This window comes from Diabrotica undecimpunctata, chromosome 2, assembly GCF_040954645.1.
Source record: "Diabrotica undecimpunctata isolate CICGRU chromosome 2, icDiaUnde3, whole genome shotgun sequence".
In the NCBI taxonomy this organism is placed as follows: domain Eukaryota; kingdom Metazoa; phylum Arthropoda; class Insecta; order Coleoptera; family Chrysomelidae; genus Diabrotica; species Diabrotica undecimpunctata.
Genome location: NC_092804.1, coordinates 104,356,544 through 104,375,673, shown reverse-complemented (window position 1 = coordinate 104,375,673; position 19,130 = coordinate 104,356,544).

Here is a 19,130-nt window from a genome sequence, read left to right as displayed (position 1 = left end):
ACTTGTTTAAATACGTGGTGGTATTCATAAGTTGATAAATTAAGAACTTGCGCTTATACAGAACATTTATTGATTGGTGCAATACTTTTAAAAATCCTTGGTAAGAAGCAATTTCCCTCCAAAAAAGAGGGTATTCCCCTTAGAGACCAATGATTTTTAATAAAGTTAGTTTCTAGTAGTCAGAGCGTAGACTTCGACTTGAGTTTTGATTATTATCGTAACAATTACGGGTGAAGCTTTTTTACCTCTACAATGGAAACCAACGTGGGGTTTCAAAAAAATTTGAAGGTAGTATTATTTAATTATGGGTTACGTATAACAATTACTTTTATATTTTTATCAATTCTGTTATATTTGTTAACCTTATTTTTTCCTCAAGAAATCATAATTTTTGTACTGATTTATAATTGACATTTGACAGAATTTGTACTTCTATTCTGTATTGATGTATATGTACTGATTTGTGTGTTTTAGAAACCATCATAAATATGTAATAGGCCTTTAAGTGGACAACAAGAAATTTAATGAAGTAGATATTTAGTCAAAATTTCAAGCTAGAATTAGTTATTACCATACAAAAGCGGTAGCAACAACTGTTATCAAAGATATTTATGAGTAAAGTGTATTTTAAATTTCTTTCACAATCTCTATTTGTGATACTTAATTCTTCGGTGCTTTTCTTAATTTTTGATCAAATTTTCGAAAAAAAAAAAGTTGTATAGAACTGTAAGTTTACATTGTTCGAGAACAAATATGATTTTTGGTTAACTGGGATATTTCGGAACCATAATCATATATTTTTTTTTTCATTTGGAAATATACGACACAAATGTTGTCTTTTTCGTACTGCCGTGTGGATTAGATATTTGAAGAGGTTTTTCTGGTTTATTTTTCCGAATAGTTCCTAAGTAGGTAAAACTAACATCTTTGAACAGTGTACGTATCATTTAAATGCTGGAAAACAAATTGTCGCATGTTATATTCCGTTTGGTATTTCTAATTGGTTCAACCATTCTTTGAAAAACTCAAGTTCTGAATTATCTACAGCATGCGGACCAATAGGTTGCTTGCCAGTATACACTTTTAAGTTAGTAATATTATAAATATGTCTTTGAATCAACTAAAACAAAACGTATATTTTCAGTTTTTACTTATAGGGTTTACTCGGAATATATTGGCGAAAGCTGCACCTTCCATGGAAAGCTTCCATTTCCTCATCGATCCTTTTTCCTCCGTTTTCATACGGAGTGTAAGCTGATTTGCAGTTAGCAAAAAATGAGTAAAAAATTTCTCTAATCGGATACAATTTATCGGCTTTTCTTCTTTCTGATCGAGAATAGATCTCATCAAATATAATAGGTTGAAGCAAAAACTGTCCCATTATTATTCCACAATTCATCAACTTTTCGGCGGCTGCATTTAGGTACTCCCTAAAAATAAATTAGTACCAAAAGAGCCATTATTTTGTTTAGGTCTGTTTTTTTTTGTATTTCTTTCAAGAGTGTAATTATTCTTTGTATTTCGGATGTGAATAGAAGTAAACTTCACAAATGCACTCAGCATTGCATTATTGAAAAAATTCCTACAAAATATTGAAAGGTGTCTCCAAAATTTTAACAAGCTCCTTAGCACCTGGCATACAAGTTATTAAGTTTACGGCCCTTGTTCATGACGGGGGGAGGGTATTTTGCCTACTTACGTTTTCAACTAAGTGAGGTACTTGTAAGAGACTGACTTCTACGTCCTCATCTTTAGTTTCATTCTCAGAATCAGAATATATTTCTTGCGTCTCTATTATATCCTCTTTGCTATCTTCGTCGTTGTCGTTCACTACTTTTTTATTTGTTCATCTTCACTGACACAGTCTAACATTAGCCACTGTAGTAGGTCTTGCTCTTTTTCATATGATGCCATTTATAAGATACTTATAATATTAGTCAATAAAAACAATTTTACCTATTATAAAATACAAAAAAAATAGACCAAAGCTTTCAGTGTTTATTGTGAAATTATTATGTAATTAGTACTGGCACAGGACTGTCGCTTCGCAACTTGCTATCAAAAATAAACCAACGTACTTTCGTAGGTAATATGACACTCTAAACACAGTTAAGGCATGGTCTAGGGAGCCAGAGCAGGGCGGTTGGGTTGGGTGGGTAAAATTTAAATATATTTGAAAAACAATTCGCTGCAGATTTTGAGCCAATTACCTGGCTGGTTATCTATCTTCGACGTAATCTTTTATCAAAGTTCATACAACCGATAGCTTAAGTAGGTATTTCCATAGTGATAGAGTTAAAGGTTATGTATCAAAGGTAAGAAGAATCTTTTAATCTAACAGAATCTTCTATAATTCATATCGTTCTGGTAATGATATGGAGTATAATGTCAGTATTGAGCCGTGAGATAAAGGACAGTATGCAGTATGTTGAAATTGTGGAGGAGGTCATGTTTTTGCTGGGTGCAAACTTTTCTTAAAAAAAGTTTTGTTATAATTGTACCCTCTTGATGATCGATTGAAGGTTACACAAAGAACGGTACTAGGCTCGGGCTTCAGTCTGGTAGAGGTATCTTGGTCGGGGTTCTTGTTACAGCTCAAATATCACGGATCAATTAAGGAAGTACTTACGACACAAAGACAAGAAGTTAGAAGAGAAGATAAGAGATAAGAGAAGAAAAGTTATTTGGGCACCACCCTATTTTTAGAGGAACAGGGAAACCTTAAGGCATAGAGAATACGATAATGAGAAAGATAAGATACAGTTAAGATACGCGAGAATAAAATAAACCGTGAGAGAAAAGGTATCTTGATCGTGCGGTACACACTCAATATTTCGACACAGATACACTAATTATACGATAAAACAAATAACATAAATCAGTAAAAATGCCTGAAAGAGATACACCATGCACAATAATATATATTCATATCATAACAATAAAAATAAAAAGCAAAAGGTTCGTCAACAAAATTATATTGAGGTATATAAAAAAAATACACTATAACAATCTTTACGGCACAGTTAGATGACACGAGATAAGTGATTGATTAATTTATAATCGAATAAAAACAAAAAATATTTTTTTTGGGAAAGTAATTCTGCATAACGTAGTATCCTCAAGAATAGAAGAAAGCAAGGGACATTATAATAGTCAATATTCGTCAAACAAATTATTATTATGCCTTGAGAACACTTAAACGTTTACCAAAAAATTTTTTTATTGAATGTGATCACCTCAAATCTATATATGAAATTTAACATAAATATACCCTACATTAATATAAAAGAAATGGTCCGTAATTTATACATATATTATATCGTAGGTTCAAACTCATAATAGTTCGTTCCGTTTAACCATAAACAGCAAGGTCACTAAACTAAACGTTATAAATCAAATTCTTACGGTTTAGGTATCAAAGTTGAGCTTTAGTCAATAAAATTTACTACTCACAATTAATATGCCACAGGTGGATACAGATAGTGGCGTTAGGCCTTCAATAAAGTCACTTGACACTTGGTCCTCGGCAACAGGTAGCTACAGCAACGAATTACGGTTTTCAATCCGTCTCGGGTTGATTTCGGCAGACGAGAAGATAAACAGCCAAACAGGAATAGCACAGGTAATAATCGGTAGTAGAGATGAATGATGAATAATGCACAATGAATAGTGAATATTAAATAATGGCTAATGGCTAATGGCTAATCGTTAATGGCTAATGGTTAATGGTTAATGGTTAATGGTTAATCGGCAAACAGAAGTGACCTCGTTCCTTCGAAGTGGAACACGTCTGTTGGACAAAAGAGAAAATATTTAATATAGGACTCACTGTGTAAAGATAAATAAGGGTGAATTGAAAATCCACTTACCGCCGATTGTCGAAGATAAGACCGCTTGCCACAGGAACCAACTTGGAAAATGAATATCGGATTGTGAATTTAGAAGGGCTTAGACAAGCGAAGGTTGAAAATAGGGAGGGGATATTGGCTGAAGGATGCCACGCGAAATTGACATTAAATATCCGGGAAATTGGGGTTCATTTTCGTAGCGTTTACCAATAGAAAGTAAAGTTTCTACGAAAAACAACTCTTCTGATTTTCTGAGAAGGTAGCTCGGAGATTTCACAATAGGTCCTTTTTCCTTTGTTATTAGGAAAGATTTTTATGTAGCAAAACAAGATAAAAAGAAGAAGAAACATTTGGCGAAGTTATTTCTTTGTTAAAAAAAAGGCGTAACAAAACGAAGGTATGCAGGCATGGGCGGCGTGAAAATAGTTTATTAAAGGGAATAATTTAAAGAAATTATGAACATGCTTCACAGCCCTTTCCACGATGTAAACTGGGTGTACTGAGTTTGCATCGGAACTGTGAAACAAGGAAGCATGGGAGAACTATCGTAAAGACAAGTTGAGAAAAACAAGGAAAGTTTACGTTACTACGATAACACATACGTACAATATGACCAAGTAACATTATAACATAACATAAACGATACACTAAATAGTATCTATCTAACACAATAGACAAAACATAAAAGTAATTCTACAAGTTTTACAAAAGTTATAAAGGTATATGCTTAATAATTATAATTTTTACAAAAGGTATGAAAGTACAAGCTTAATGAATTTATTTAACCTATATAATATTTTTATACAACTATGTTAATATATACACTTATGTGTCAAAAGGTATAAGAGGGTATCCGCTCGATATTGTTACAGCAAAATAGGACACGTAAGGCAAACAAGGCAATATGGAGATCGTTACACAATGAGCGAGAGAGTGAGTTCGTCGCGAGATTGTTAACGTAAGGCACCTTGGTTTAAATAACACTGTATCAATAGATAGTCCGAGTATTTTGCTTAGATATCATCACTAGAAAGATAGACTTAACCTAGTTTCAGTGGTGTAAGAAGATAGCTAAAAATCCATATAACGGTACTTATTGAAATATAAGCGGTAATAATAGACGATTAATATGCCAACGTTTTTCGTAACCCGGCATAAAGGTAATAAGACTAATGTTAAGTTTTGGTTAGGTAGGTAGGGAGTTTGTAACTAACAAGGAGAATTGTAATGAGGATTTGCGTACTTAGTATCTCTTAATGATTATCAAAAGTCTATGCAGTATTAACAAGAGATTGAGATTTAATAGAGTTAAAAATTATATTTCAGTAATGTGGTTGCAAAAACCCGAGGTTTAGGAGCAGGGGGTACGTATGGTACATAATTTTTCAGGTGCACATAGGGTATTTATTCTGGTATTGATGGGACTAACCTCTTAGGCACCAAAATTAACACTAAGAGAGTCATTTAATTGGCCTCATTCCGGTTGAAGAACGACTGAATTCTTACCACAGATGGTCAATAGAAACTAGGATCCAGATACTATTTTCGGCGAGTCAACTGGCGAACGTCCGCTAACATCAGTCCTAGCCTTCCTCAGTGCCTAGTATCTCTGGCAGATGCTGATCTCTATGACGAAAAGGGGTAGAGAAGATGTTATTTCTATGTTGGGTCTCACATCAAAAGTTAAACCAAGTAGGAAAGAGAGTACTACACGATTTGGGAATTCTAAACACGACAGAGATGTCACAGCCGGACAGTGTGTTTAGGGATTTAGGGGAAGTCTTGTTAGAAACACTGTATCAGTAAAGATAAGGTATAAGGCAATTGTACTTTTTAGAAGGTAAAGGCAAGAAAATCTTAGGTTTTCTTAAATAAGGTAGTCCTTAATTATTCCATTTGGAGTCAAGGTAGTTTTATTCAAGATACGATATGTTTCCAATTTTCTTTGGAAGGTAAGGTGTGTTTCTAACAGATAAGGTACCCTTCAATTTTCATTTGAAGGTAAGGTAAATCTTTTCCAATTTTTGTTGGAAGATAAGGTATATTTTCAACAGATAAGGTACCCTTCAATTTTCATTTGAAGGTAAGGTAAATTTTTCGTTGGAAGGTAAGGTATATTTCCAACAGGTAAGATATCCTTACATTTTTATTTGAAGATAAGGTAAAAATTTTTAAATAAAGGTAACACGATAAGATTTCTTCGCTTGTAAGGACTACAGCACAGCCTATATAACGATTATTTTATCAACGCAATGAGGTAAGGTGTGTTATAAGATAGGACGAAAAATTTAAGGTAAATCGCATGACGTCGAAAGTAAAAATAAAGACATAGATAAGTAGAAATCAAAGCAATTAAGACTAACCATGAATTATAGGGGTCTCAACAAACATCAATTTACATGGACAGGTAAGATACATCGGTAGAAAGACATGAGAAGTGTTTTCACGAATCTTGTTACAACAATGTATGTATAAGTGTCAGATAAGAAATAGTAGGAAATAGTAAAATAACCGTTTTTACTACAGACGTATTATAACATATATAGATATGGGAGGTAAAAGTTCCTAGTCAATAAAGTTAGATGTGGGCGTTAGACGACAGTTACAAAAGGTATAATATATATATTTCTAGCATGGTAAATAGTTATTCTTGCTCATTTTCTGAGACTTCGGAATCAAAAGAGTCACTATAACACGGCTTTAAATCTTTTATATGCCAGCGTCCAGCATTAGTACCATCTTCGTTTTTTATTTGATACACCAGACGAGAGAATTTTTTAGATATTGTACCCTTGACATACTTGGGAGCAAGCTTAGACATGAAACGTTTTGGAGCACTACTAAGAACAATATTTTTGCGCCACACGGTATCACCAACAGAAAATTGAACATCTCGTTTGCGGAGATTATAGTATTTGGCATTTCTTTCATAGGCTTTAGATAGGTGGGTTTGGACTTCCTTGAAGACAGTTGACAATCCAGTTATTTCAGAGGCATATTCGTCTCTGTTACCGGGAGAGAATTCGATATTTTGGAGCTGGTCGTAGGGACGATTATAATAATCTCCTAATAAGGGAACGTTGCGGGCAAAATTCAGAAAAGCTGGGGAGTGTTGAGTAACTTCATGGCGGGCGGTATTAATAGCTTGTTGAATTTTAAAAATTTCTCTATCCCATTCGGAATGTTCGGTAATATAGCTGCGAATAGCGGTACAAATGGTACGATTACTTCTTTCTACGAAGTTGCATTGGGGGGAATAAACGGCAGTGAACCAGATTTTTTGAACTCTGTATTCATGACAAAGATTCTTAAGAATTTTGCTATTAAAATTAGAGGCATTGTCGCATATGATGTGTTGGGGAACACCGAAAGTTAAGAAAACATTATTTTCTAGGAAGTTAGCGACATTCTGAGCGGTAGCTTTGCGTAGGGGTTGTATTAACGTATATTTAGAGAACCAGTCAGTCACGACGAGTAACCAAGAGAAACCTTTTTTACTGCGCGTGAGGGGACCGATAAAATCAATAGCAATTATTTACCACGGGAACTCGGCTTTCTTCTGATTTCCCATTAAACCCATTTGAGGAACATTTGGAGCTTTCTGTGCTCCACAGACTTGGCAAGAACGAACGTATTTGAGGACGTCTCTCCTCATCTTCGGCCAGTAAAATCTCTCTTTGACCCGGGATAAAGTTTTAAAATAGCCTAAATGGCTACAAGTAGGAGGTTCATGACAGGATTTGAGAACGTCGTGTTTCTGGGGAGAAGGTACTAAAATTTTCCATTCTATTTCGTTAGATTTAAAAGGTAGACAGGTAGGTACATACTTATAAACATATTCATTTTCTACTTTCCATTGGGGGAAGTTATCTGGATTAGCGATAATTTTTGACCGTAAGTTATCATACCAGGGCTCGATTCTATTTAGATCAACATCGAGAGAAGCTAATTCGGGACTTACAGGAGTTTCGTCCAGAGGGACTTGTTCGTGCATTCTACTGAGTGCATCCGGTACTTTATGGCAGGATCCCTTTCGGTGAACAAGAGTAAAGTTATGTTGTTTGAGGCGCATGGCCCAACGACAAAGACGACCGGAGGGATTTTTGAGGGTAGTCAACCAGAGAAGGGAATAGTGGTCAGTGATGACGGTGAACTTGGTTCCTTCAACATACGGACGAAATTTTTCAATGGCGAAAAGGACGGCAAGGCACTCACGTTCTGTGACAGAGAAATTTCGCTCGGCTTTAGTCAGAGATCGACTAGCGTAACATATAACTTGTTCGCTATCATCTAATTTTTGCGTCAAAACAGCTCCAACTCCAGTATCACTGGCGTCGGCTTGAACGACGAAGGGTTTCGAAAAATCTGGTTGAACCAGTACGGGGGCAGATACTAAGGCTTGCTTGATTAAGATAAAAGACTTTTCAGCTTCAGGATTCCAAGTAATGGTTTGTTTCTTTTCTTTTCCTTTACCCTTTAGGAGATCGTTTATTGGAGAGACAAGGGTAGAGAAATTTTTAATAAAACGGCGGTACCAAGAGCAAAGTCCAATGAAGCGTTTAATTTCGGTAGTGTTTGTAGGTCTGGGATAGGTTATCATAGCAGATATTTTTTCGGGGTCCGACCGAAGAGAATTATCACCAACGATATAACCGAGAAACTTAAGGGAAGTTTTGAAGAACTCGCATTTATCTACGTTAATGGTAAGATTTGCGTCCTTTAGCTTTTCTTTAACTTTAGAAAGAAGAGAGATATGTTCTTCAAAGGTAGGGGAACATACTATTATATCGTCAAGATAACAAAAAATAAAGGGTTCGAATTCAGGTCCGAAAATTGCATCTACTAGACGTTGTTGTGTTTGTGCTGAATTACACAAACCGAAAGGCATAACGGTAAATTGGAATAACCCTCGACCTACTACGGCGAAAGCAGTTTTTTCACGAGATGATTTTTCCAAGGGGATTTGCCAGAAAGCTTTCTTAAGATCAATAGACGAGATAAATTTTGCACCTCGTAAAAGAGAGAGGATCCTATCGATATTTGGAAGCGGGTAGGTGTCATGTTTAGTGACATCGTTTAAAGTACGACCATCAAAACAAAAACGAAATTCGTCATTTTTCTTCCTAACCAACAAAACGGGTGAACACCAAGAACTACAACTGGGTTCTACCACACCTAGCTGGAGCATTGAATCTAGTTCCTTATTTAAGATATTCGACATATATGGAGACATAGGGAAAGGACGTCGCTTGAATGGTTTTGAGTCGCCTGTATCTATTGTCATTTGAATTTTATTTGTGCGGCCTATACCTTCAGCGCTACTAACTTCGTTAAAGTTATTAATAATTTTGTTCGCTAAGGTACGGTCGGTTGGACTAAGAGATTCTAACGAACAAAGATGCGGGAAGATAGCTTCTGGATTGGCCATAGGAAAAGGATGATTTGGTTTGTCGGACTTAGTATTCCATTGGTTGGTATTAAAATCAATTGAGAGACAAAATTGTTCAGCAAAATTACTTCCAAGGATAAAAGAACACGGTAAAGAAGGCACTACAAGGCATTGAATTACTCTAAAGACATTATCGGCAAGAATAGGTAAATCTATGAGACCAGTTACTTTTTTATTGGAACCGTCTGCTAGAGAAACTGTCGAGTTAACGGATTTATTTATTGGAATTTTATTTTGATTAAGAAAAGCGAGACCTTGTTGTCCGGCACACGTAATGGAACAACCGGTATCCAATAGTACAGTAAAATCTTGATTGTAGATATTTACAGATATGTAGGGTCTTTTATCAGTCTTTTTAGAGATCACAAGGGGACAGACTTTATTATGAGAAGGAAGACGATAGAAGTTTCTAACTTCCGTAAGGTAATTTTTCCACTCATTTTCGGTAAAGCGGTAGGAGTTTCTATTCTGAATTCTATTTGAAGAATAACTGGAGGATCGGGAGATATCGGACTTTTTGGGATGTCTGGGAATAGAATAGCCGATAGTATTTATTCCGTACGTTAGTTTTTTGGAGGATTACAATTTGTACATTGTGGGAAGGTAACTTGAGATTTTCCACATCGATAACAAAATATTTTCCTCGGACGACGACATTCACGGTGACTGTGTCCTTTGCCTTGGCAATTCCAACACGCAGTGGAAGAGTTTGGCTTAGAAGTTAAGGGAGGTACGTAATTCTTGCCTGAAGAACGGTTCGTGGGAAAGGTATTACTAGAAAAATTGTTTCTAGACTGAAAATGTCTCGGAGGGTTTCTCTGGGCATCCCTTTGGTTTTCTACGCTAGAAATAGAAGGAGAGTCACGTTTGAAAACTGAGGCAGCATTTATTTCGACGGTATTAATGAGAGAAGATAATTGGTCTACGGTATCCACCGTACTAGTGGCTATCATAGTAGAATATTCCGGTAGGAGATTTGAACGAATATAAGAGATTATGGTTTTTTCGGAGGGCTGTCTCGGTAATCTCTTTATTAAATTAAGTATGTCTGCTTGATACAGAACGAAAGGTTCATTTTTTCTTTGCTTACGGCTTTTGATCTGATCCCACAGTTCGTCTTCATAGCCATGCGGAAGGAATGTGAATTTAAGTAATTCGACCAGTTGTGGCCAAGAGGTAAGTTTAGATTTAACGCTGCTAAACCATTTAGCTGCGTTACCTGTGAAAAATTCCACGGCAGATCGGAAAAGTATCGCATCGGGAATATCACGCGATTCAGCAAGATTTTGAATTTTTTCCAAGACACTAAATAGATGCTTAGGATCACCGGAAAATTTAATATTCCAATCACCTACATTGACAGGAGTATTAACATGGACGATAGGGTTAATGGCTGGCATAGGAGCTTGTGAAGTTAAAGGTATATATGCGGGATTCGAGTCGGTAGTGATTATTTTATCATCTAGGTTTGCTTCTAACAGAAGGCAGGTAGAGATAGCTTCGTCTTTAAAATTCGATTCCACAGGTTTCTGTGGATCTGGGGTTAGACGTTGTAGTCTTAGGGAAAGATGCAATAAATGGGCCTTTGTTCTTTTGTAGACAGAATCACTAGGGTTTCCTTCAAATTCAGAAATAAGATTTTCGACTTCGGAAAAGATAGTTTCGATCTGGCTTGATTCATCTTCAAAGATAAGGGGATTTTCCGTTAGATCGATAATCGGAGTGGCTTTCTGAAGGGCTTTCTTAAGGATAGATTTTTTTTCGGAAAGAGTTCTATTTGACTTAATACCTCTGATTTTCAGTTCGTAATCGATCTGATTTACCTTGAGATAAGAGATAACAGAAGAATCCATTTTTAAACTCGTTTAGATAAAAAATAGTCGAGAGAAGAGAAGATACTTATATTTGAAGACTGCGTTGCGGTGCTATTTTTTACCATTTAGCTACCACATTGGACGATATTTTCTTGCTGTTAGCTACCACATTGGGCGCCATTCTTTTCTGTGTACCCTCTTGATGATCGATTGAAGGTTACACAAAGAACGGTACTAGGCTCGGGCTTCAGTCTGGTAGAGGTATCTTGGTCGGGGTTCTTGTTACAGCTCAAATATCACGGATCAATTAAGGAAGTACTTACGACACAAAGACAAGAAGTTAGAAGAGAAGATAAGAGATAAGAGAAGAAAAGTTATTTGGGCACCACCCTATTTTTAGAGGAACAGGGAAACCTTAAGGCATAGAGAATACGATAATGAGAAAGATAAGATACAGTTAAGATACGCGAGAATAAAATAAACCGTGAGAGAAAAGGTATCTTGATCGTGCGGTACACACTCAATATTTCGACACAGATACACTAATTATACGATAAAACAAATAACATAAATCAGTAAAAATGCCTGAAAGAGATACACCATGCACAATAATATATATTCATATCATAACAATAAAAATAAAAAGCAAAAGGTTCGTCAACAAAATTATATTGAGGTATATAAAAAAAATACACTATAACAATCTTTACGGCACAGTTAGATGACACGAGATAAGTGATTGATTAATTTATAATCGAATAAAAACAAAAAATATTTTTTTTGGGAAAGTAATTCTGCATAACGTAGTATCCTCAAGAATAGAAGAAAGCAAGGGACATTATAATAGTCAATATTCGTCAAACAAATTATTATTATGCCTTGAGAACACTTAAACGTTTACCAAAAAATTTTTTTATTGAATGTGATCACCTCAAATCTATATATGAAATTTAACATAAATATACCCTACATTAATATAAAAGAAATGGTCCGTAATTTATACATATATTATATCGTAGGTTCAAACTCATAATAGTTCGTTCCGTTTAACCATAAACAGCAAGGTCACTAAACTAAACGTTATAAATCAAATTCTTACGGTTTAGGTATCAAAGTTGAGCTTTAGTCAATAAAATTTACTACTCACAATTAATATGCCACAGGTGGATACAGATAGTGGCGTTAGGCCTTCAATAAAGTCACTTGACACTTGGTCCTCGGCAACAGGTAGCTACAGCAACGAATTACGGTTTTCAATCCGTCTCGGGTTGATTTCGGCAGACGAGAAGATAAACAGCCAAACAGGAATAGCACAGGTAATAATCGGTAGTAGAGATGAATGATGAATAATGCACAATGAATAGTGAATATTAAATAATGGCTAATGGCTAATGGCTAATCGTTAATGGCTAATGGTTAATGGTTAATGGTTAATGGTTAATCGGCAAACAGAAGTGACCTCGTTCCTTCGAAGTGGAACACGTCTGTTGGACAAAAGAGAAAATATTTAATATAGGACTCACTGTGTAAAGATAAATAAGGGTGAATTGAAAATCCACTTACCGCCGATTGTCGAAGATAAGACCGCTTGCCACAGGAACCAACTTGGAAAATGAATATCGGATTGTGAATTTAGAAGGGCTTAGACAAGCGAAGGTTGAAAATAGGGAGGGGATATTGGCTGAAGGATGCCACGCGAAATTGACATTAAATATCCGGGAAATTGGGGTTCATTTTCGTAGCGTTTACCAATAGAAAGTAAAGTTTCTACGAAAAACAACTCTTCTGATTTTCTGAGAAGGTAGCTCGGAGATTTCACAATAGGTCCTTTTTCCTTTGTTATTAGGAAAGATTTTTATGTAGCAAAACAAGATAAAAAGAAGAAGAAACATTTGGCGAAGTTATTTCTTTGTTAAAAAAAAGGCGTAACAAAACGAAGGTATGCAGGCATGGGCGGCGTGAAAATAGTTTATTAAAGGGAATAATTTAAAGAAATTATGAACATGCTTCATAATTGTGACTTCTGAGAATTATCAAGCCCAGATGTAATATCTGGTTAAAAAACGAGTATATCAGGGGTGGAGTAAATGCTCACGACATTCCTCTAGCAACAAATAACTCATCGTCATACGGTTCATCTCATAGCACCAACAAATGTCGAAAAAAAAGTCCAGTACAAAAATTTTTCCGTGAAAAGACCAGTAAAATAGTTATAGACATGTCGTCCATTCTTTGTTAGTTTTAGTAAGACTTCCAAGGATAAGTAATGTTCTTGGCTTTAAACGGTGAAAGAGTTATGTCGTGCAGATGTTTTGTTACCGTTGTCTTTTAGTACTCTGTTGTTTAAGAAGGATCATGACAATCCTGACACCCTTGAGCATGACGTCCTTATATCACTGTGATTATACTAACTTAAGAAGTTTCTGCGTTAGTTGATAGTTTTTGATTTCAGATTTCTTAACAGATTTAATAGGTGGAGTCATTTGATATGGTCCATTTATGACTTCATGGATAGCTTGCTATTCCTCAACTGAGACTTCCCTCTGATGCGGTTGAAATACCTCGCATAGATGATTTTCAAAAGTATATGCTTTATCTATGTCAGTTTTAGCCCAAGTGCCATTTTGTTTCCTGATTGGCATATTCATTTGTTCGTTGAGTTTAAGTTTTTTTGTTAGTTTCCACAGCGAATAGTTTGTATTATCTGCAGGTCAGAGGTTCATTATATATTTGTTGATTCCATTGTCTTTATGTTGGATCAGTTTTCTTTTGAGTAGTCTACAAGCTCTATTCAGATTTGCTTTATCTTTTGGATGCCTAGTGAGCTGCCACCCCTTTCGCAGTTTTCTTTTTTCCAATATGAGTGTATTTATGTGTGCAGGATAGGACTCGGAGTTGTGTTTGTAATTAATTTCGTTGGTGGACGTCCAAGCAGATTGCTGAATAACTGCAGTTAAGTGATCAACTGCATTTTCTATGTCGCTATCACTTTTAAGAGGCAAGTTTAAAATAATTGATGTTTTTATTTCTTCTCTATATATGTTCCAGTATGTTCTTTTATTAGACAGTGTTGAATGTTTAGGACAGTTATGAATTTGGCTTTGTAGATCAATGAAGAAAGCCAAATGATCTAATGAGAGGTCAAATGAAGGAGAAATTTGGAGGTAGGTATGTGATATTCCTGTTACTATAGCGAAATCAATAAGATCAGGAATTTTTTGTCTATCGGTAGGCCAATACGTAGGCTCTCCAGTAGAGAAAGGAATTAAATGATTCTCATTAATACTTTTTAATAATTCTCGTCCACGTGAGGTTATGATTCTGGAACTCCATTTATGATGCTTGGCATTATATTCTCCAGCGAAACGGTGTCCTAGCATCTTAAAGTATGCAGTAAAATGATCAGCTTAAATTATTTTATTTGATGGACAGTAAACAGCAGACATAATAATTGAGCCTTATGAATCTTCGACCGATACTGATGTGGCTTCAATGTTAACTTTGGACGTTAACGTGGAAATGAGCGGTTAAGCCATTGGCATTCCAACAGCACATCTTTAGTTTAGTGTTGAAGGTTAAACTTAGATATCAGAGACATTATGAGATCAAACATATTTTCCATTCTTTCCATTAACTTATGTACTAGTAGTTCTAGATTATTTTGTATATGCTGAGAAGTTGTTGTTTCTAATACATGAGAAGTCTCATCTATGGTAGATGTATTTCTGTTATCTCTTCCTGCGACAATTTTCGCATAACTAATAGTTGGTTGAGTGATTGAAAGATGTACTGCAAGGGTGGTTGACTTGTGTTTTTATCTCTAAGTGTTGGACATTTTTTTTCTGTAGCTCTTTATATACTGAACATCCCTTGTAGCTGGCAGGATGATTTTCTGGACAATTTACACATTGAACATCTTTTATATTTTTGGTTTTGGGCATTGAGATGATAGGTGATCGCTCACGCATTTTACACAGCGCGAACTCCTGTAGCAATAATTGCGAGTGTGGCCAAAATTTTTACATCTTTGGCATTGGGGTAGTTCCCTTTTCGGATCCGGTGGCTCAACTGTGACAATAGAGTTTAGTAATTTTGTAATATTATATATATATATAATATTACATATATATATTATATATATATATATATATATATATATATATATATATATATATATATATATATATATATATATATATATATATATATGTATTTATTGTTTCTTTAGATAGCCAGTTCTATATTAAATAGTGGCAGATCTTTCTTTGTGCCTCTTTGCTTAATGTTGGAGATGTTCAGTGCTGTATGTCCGTGTACTAGCAACGCTTTTTTAATGTCATCTGGATCTGTTGAAGGATGTAAATTACGTATAACATCTCGGAATCCACGGTTTTGTTTTAGTTGGTATGTATGGTACTGAGTATTTTTTTCTGCTAAAGATTTTACAATTAATGAATAGTTTTTGGATGAGTCAGCTTGAACTTTAATTTGGTTGTTAGCAAGACATTTTAAAGTATATTTACCTTTTTTTTTATGAGGGTGGAAATGTTCTAAACACCATACCATTGCTCGGCGTGTGTTGGATTCAGGGCAGAGGAAAACATCTGAGCCCATTTCCCCCTATGTAGAGGAGGTCCTGCAAACGGATGCCTTTCTGTTGCCCTGCCTACCAACTAAAACCACCCATTATTCGTCAAGACACCCCCGTACGTGTTCAGTTAGCGAACGAAACTTAGAGATGCCTTGCGCTGCCTGAATTAGTAATAAAGTTTTGTTGCTGGTTCTTAGCTAGAAGCGGTAAGGAACCAGAAGAAAAATGTATGTAAAATAGGCCCATATGTAGATGGCCTTGCCGATGGTATTACCTAAGAGCGGTAAGGAACCAGGGGGGAATATATGGAATGTATAGGTATACAAGGTAACAATAAGGTGTAAGAATATTTGGTATTAGGTAATACTAGGTAACAATAAGTAAGTATACATACGTATGTAATAAACAAGTGTATTACACACATATGTACATACATACATACACATACACACCTACGAACACACAAACACACATATACACATATCTACATACATATTCATACATAATATACAATGATAACTAGTTTTAAATGGAGGTGGATTGCCCCAGATCACTCTGATCCTGTCTCAGTTTCTTTCTCTATCATGGACTTTCTCTTCATAATTTTTGTTACTTGGTCTATAAGAAATTCAAAGTTCTCTCTGCTTTCCATAGCGACACGTATCAAGTTGTCAGAGGATATCTCTCCTAGCTTTGTTCGCATTATATGTTGTTCCGCGCAAACACCTTGCACCTAAAGATACAATGCTCCGCATCGTCATCTACGTTACATATGACACATTTATCATCGCTGGTTTTTCGTATACGATACTGTCCTCCGGAGACGTGTCAGCGGGGAGCTGACAGCCGTGCCGGACGCATCAAGGAATTTGAATATCGGTCAAAATACTTGGGAATTCCAAGTTTGGCCAAATCCAAATTTCTAATTGATTCGATGCAGGGAAATTCCACTTTTGCTACGTAAAACAAAAGGATTTGTTTTATATAAAAGCAGGTAGATTTTCTCTCATCGATCAGTCGAGCTTGCCTCTTCTACTGTAGACCTAGTCGGTGCTATTATTGTTCCAACTAAGTTATTGTTTTATTTCTGATTTTCTGTATACCTTTTTATTTTAGCATTATTGTATATTCAGGTCTTTTCAGGTTAGGATATTATTGATCTATATTTGTTCATGTACTGATTGTTTATTTTTCTTGTATTTTGTGTCTAAGTTGTTCTTCCGTAAGTTAAGAACACTTAGAAATATTTATCTTGCTTTTTCTATTTTATATTTTGATTTGTACTTTGTCTACGTAGTTCTTTCCGGTAAGTCAAAGAACTCTTAGAAATATTTTCATAATCATTGTTGCATTATTATTTCCGATATTTTATCTAAGATATTTTCCTTCTTAAGTTAAGAAAATACTTAATACATTTGTTTCTTTCATTTTCTATTTTATGCTAAGTTGTTTCTTCCGTAAGTCAAGAAACACTTAGAAACATTTTTTTTTCTTTGCATTATATTTTTATACCATTTAATTTTATTGTTTACTAAGTTATTCCTTCCGTAAGTCAATGAATACTTAGATCATTTTTACCTATATGTTTTCCATTTTTGCTCTGTTACTTTGTAACTGTTCCTTGGAACCGTTACCTATAACAGATATTTGTCACTGGAACTGTTATTTATAACAGCGGTAGTATTTATCCTTTCTACCAGCGACAAATTAAAGATGGTGAATACCCGATCCAATTCCGGGGATAGGAAGAAGCCCGAAGAGCCGGCGATGGGTCCTACAGGCCCAAATGCCCCCTCTCGGCAACAATACGTGTAAGACCTGAAAGATCCATGTCCGGTCAGGAACTGCATAAAATAAAAATTTACTCGTTTGAACTTACATTTGTACCACTCTATCACATTGGGTATTAGTTTTTTGGTCCATTGTGCCTTGTCTATCTGTGCCTCCCATTCTGCTTGCCATTCTGTTAGCAATTGTTCTCTAATGGCGGCTCTGACCTGAGGTAGGTGGCCGTCTCAAGAATTATAGAGCGTCTGCCTTTCTTTAGCTAGGAGGTGAATAGGGAGCGTGCCCGCTATTACCTGTAGGGCCATCCTTGAAGTAGTCCTGTACGCACTTGTAACTTTTAATAGAGGCTTTCGCTGGGCTCTGGTTATCATGTCTCTGTACTTTTTGTAATTTAGTACGTCTGCCCAAATGGGGGTTCCATATAATATAGTCGACTGTACCACTTGCAGGTACATTCTTCGTTTTTGGCTGCTTGGGCCTCCTATATTCGGCATGATTCTTTGTAGGGCTGCCGTTCTTTCTTCCGCCCTCTGGACTACATTTGTCAGGTGTTTTGTGAAACTTGAGCCTGTGTCGATGTATATGCCTAGGTATTTTGCACAATTTGTAGGGATTATAATAGTACTACCAATTTGAAAAGTCATCTCGGGTCTTTGTCGTGGTCCTTTTAGTATAACCACTTCCGTTTTGCTTCCTGCTAGTTCGAGATCGTTTCTAGCCATCCAGCTGTTGACTTTATCTTCGATTTTCCAGTTCATGTCAGTCATGACTAGTATCGCCAGGTCATCTGCGTATGCAATAGCTAGAGTATCTCTACCATAGTCTATTTCTAGTACCCCGTTATATAATATATTCCAGAGTGTCCGACCTAATATAGAACCTTGCGGTACGCCGGCTGTTAACTTCTGTATTTTTTGCCACTGTAAGGTATCTATTAGTAAGATACCTTTTAATGATATTGATGAGATATCCTGACACTCGTGATGATTCCAGTTTTGTTATGATATGTGCCCAGTTGGCAGAGTTGAAGGCATTCTTTACATCAAACATAACCAGTATAGCCCATCTTTTCTTTATGTTTTTTACAGTATCGGTTAAACTTTTTACCGCGTCTATGACCGATTTAGCTTTTCTAAATCCGTATTGTCTGTTGGAGATAGTCTCTCTTCCACTTAATTCATCTTCTAGGCGATTTTTGACAATATTTTCGTATAGTTTTCCCAGACAATCTAATAAACATATAGGCCTGTACGAATTGGCTTCGTCCGGGTTTTTACCGGGTTTATGTATTAGCGTAAGTTTGGCTAGTTTCAGCTGGTCTGGAAATTCTTGTCTTGTTAGCAGCTCATTGAGTGCTATTCTAGTAGCTTCTGGGCATTCATTCACTAGTATTTTTATCGCCTCTGGTGACACACGGTCCGGTCCAGGGGATTTACCTATTTTGATGGAGTTGGCGGCTCTGGTAAGTTCAGCCGTCGTTAATTCTTTGGAACAGTTCTCATCGTCTCTAATCAGGAGCTTGTTATAGGCTTGTTTGCATTTATAGGCTTGTTAGGAAACAGGGTATTCGCTATTTCCCTTCTTTTGTCATCGCATAGGACCTTTCCTTTCTGAAATATGGGGTCTCTGACCTCAGCGTC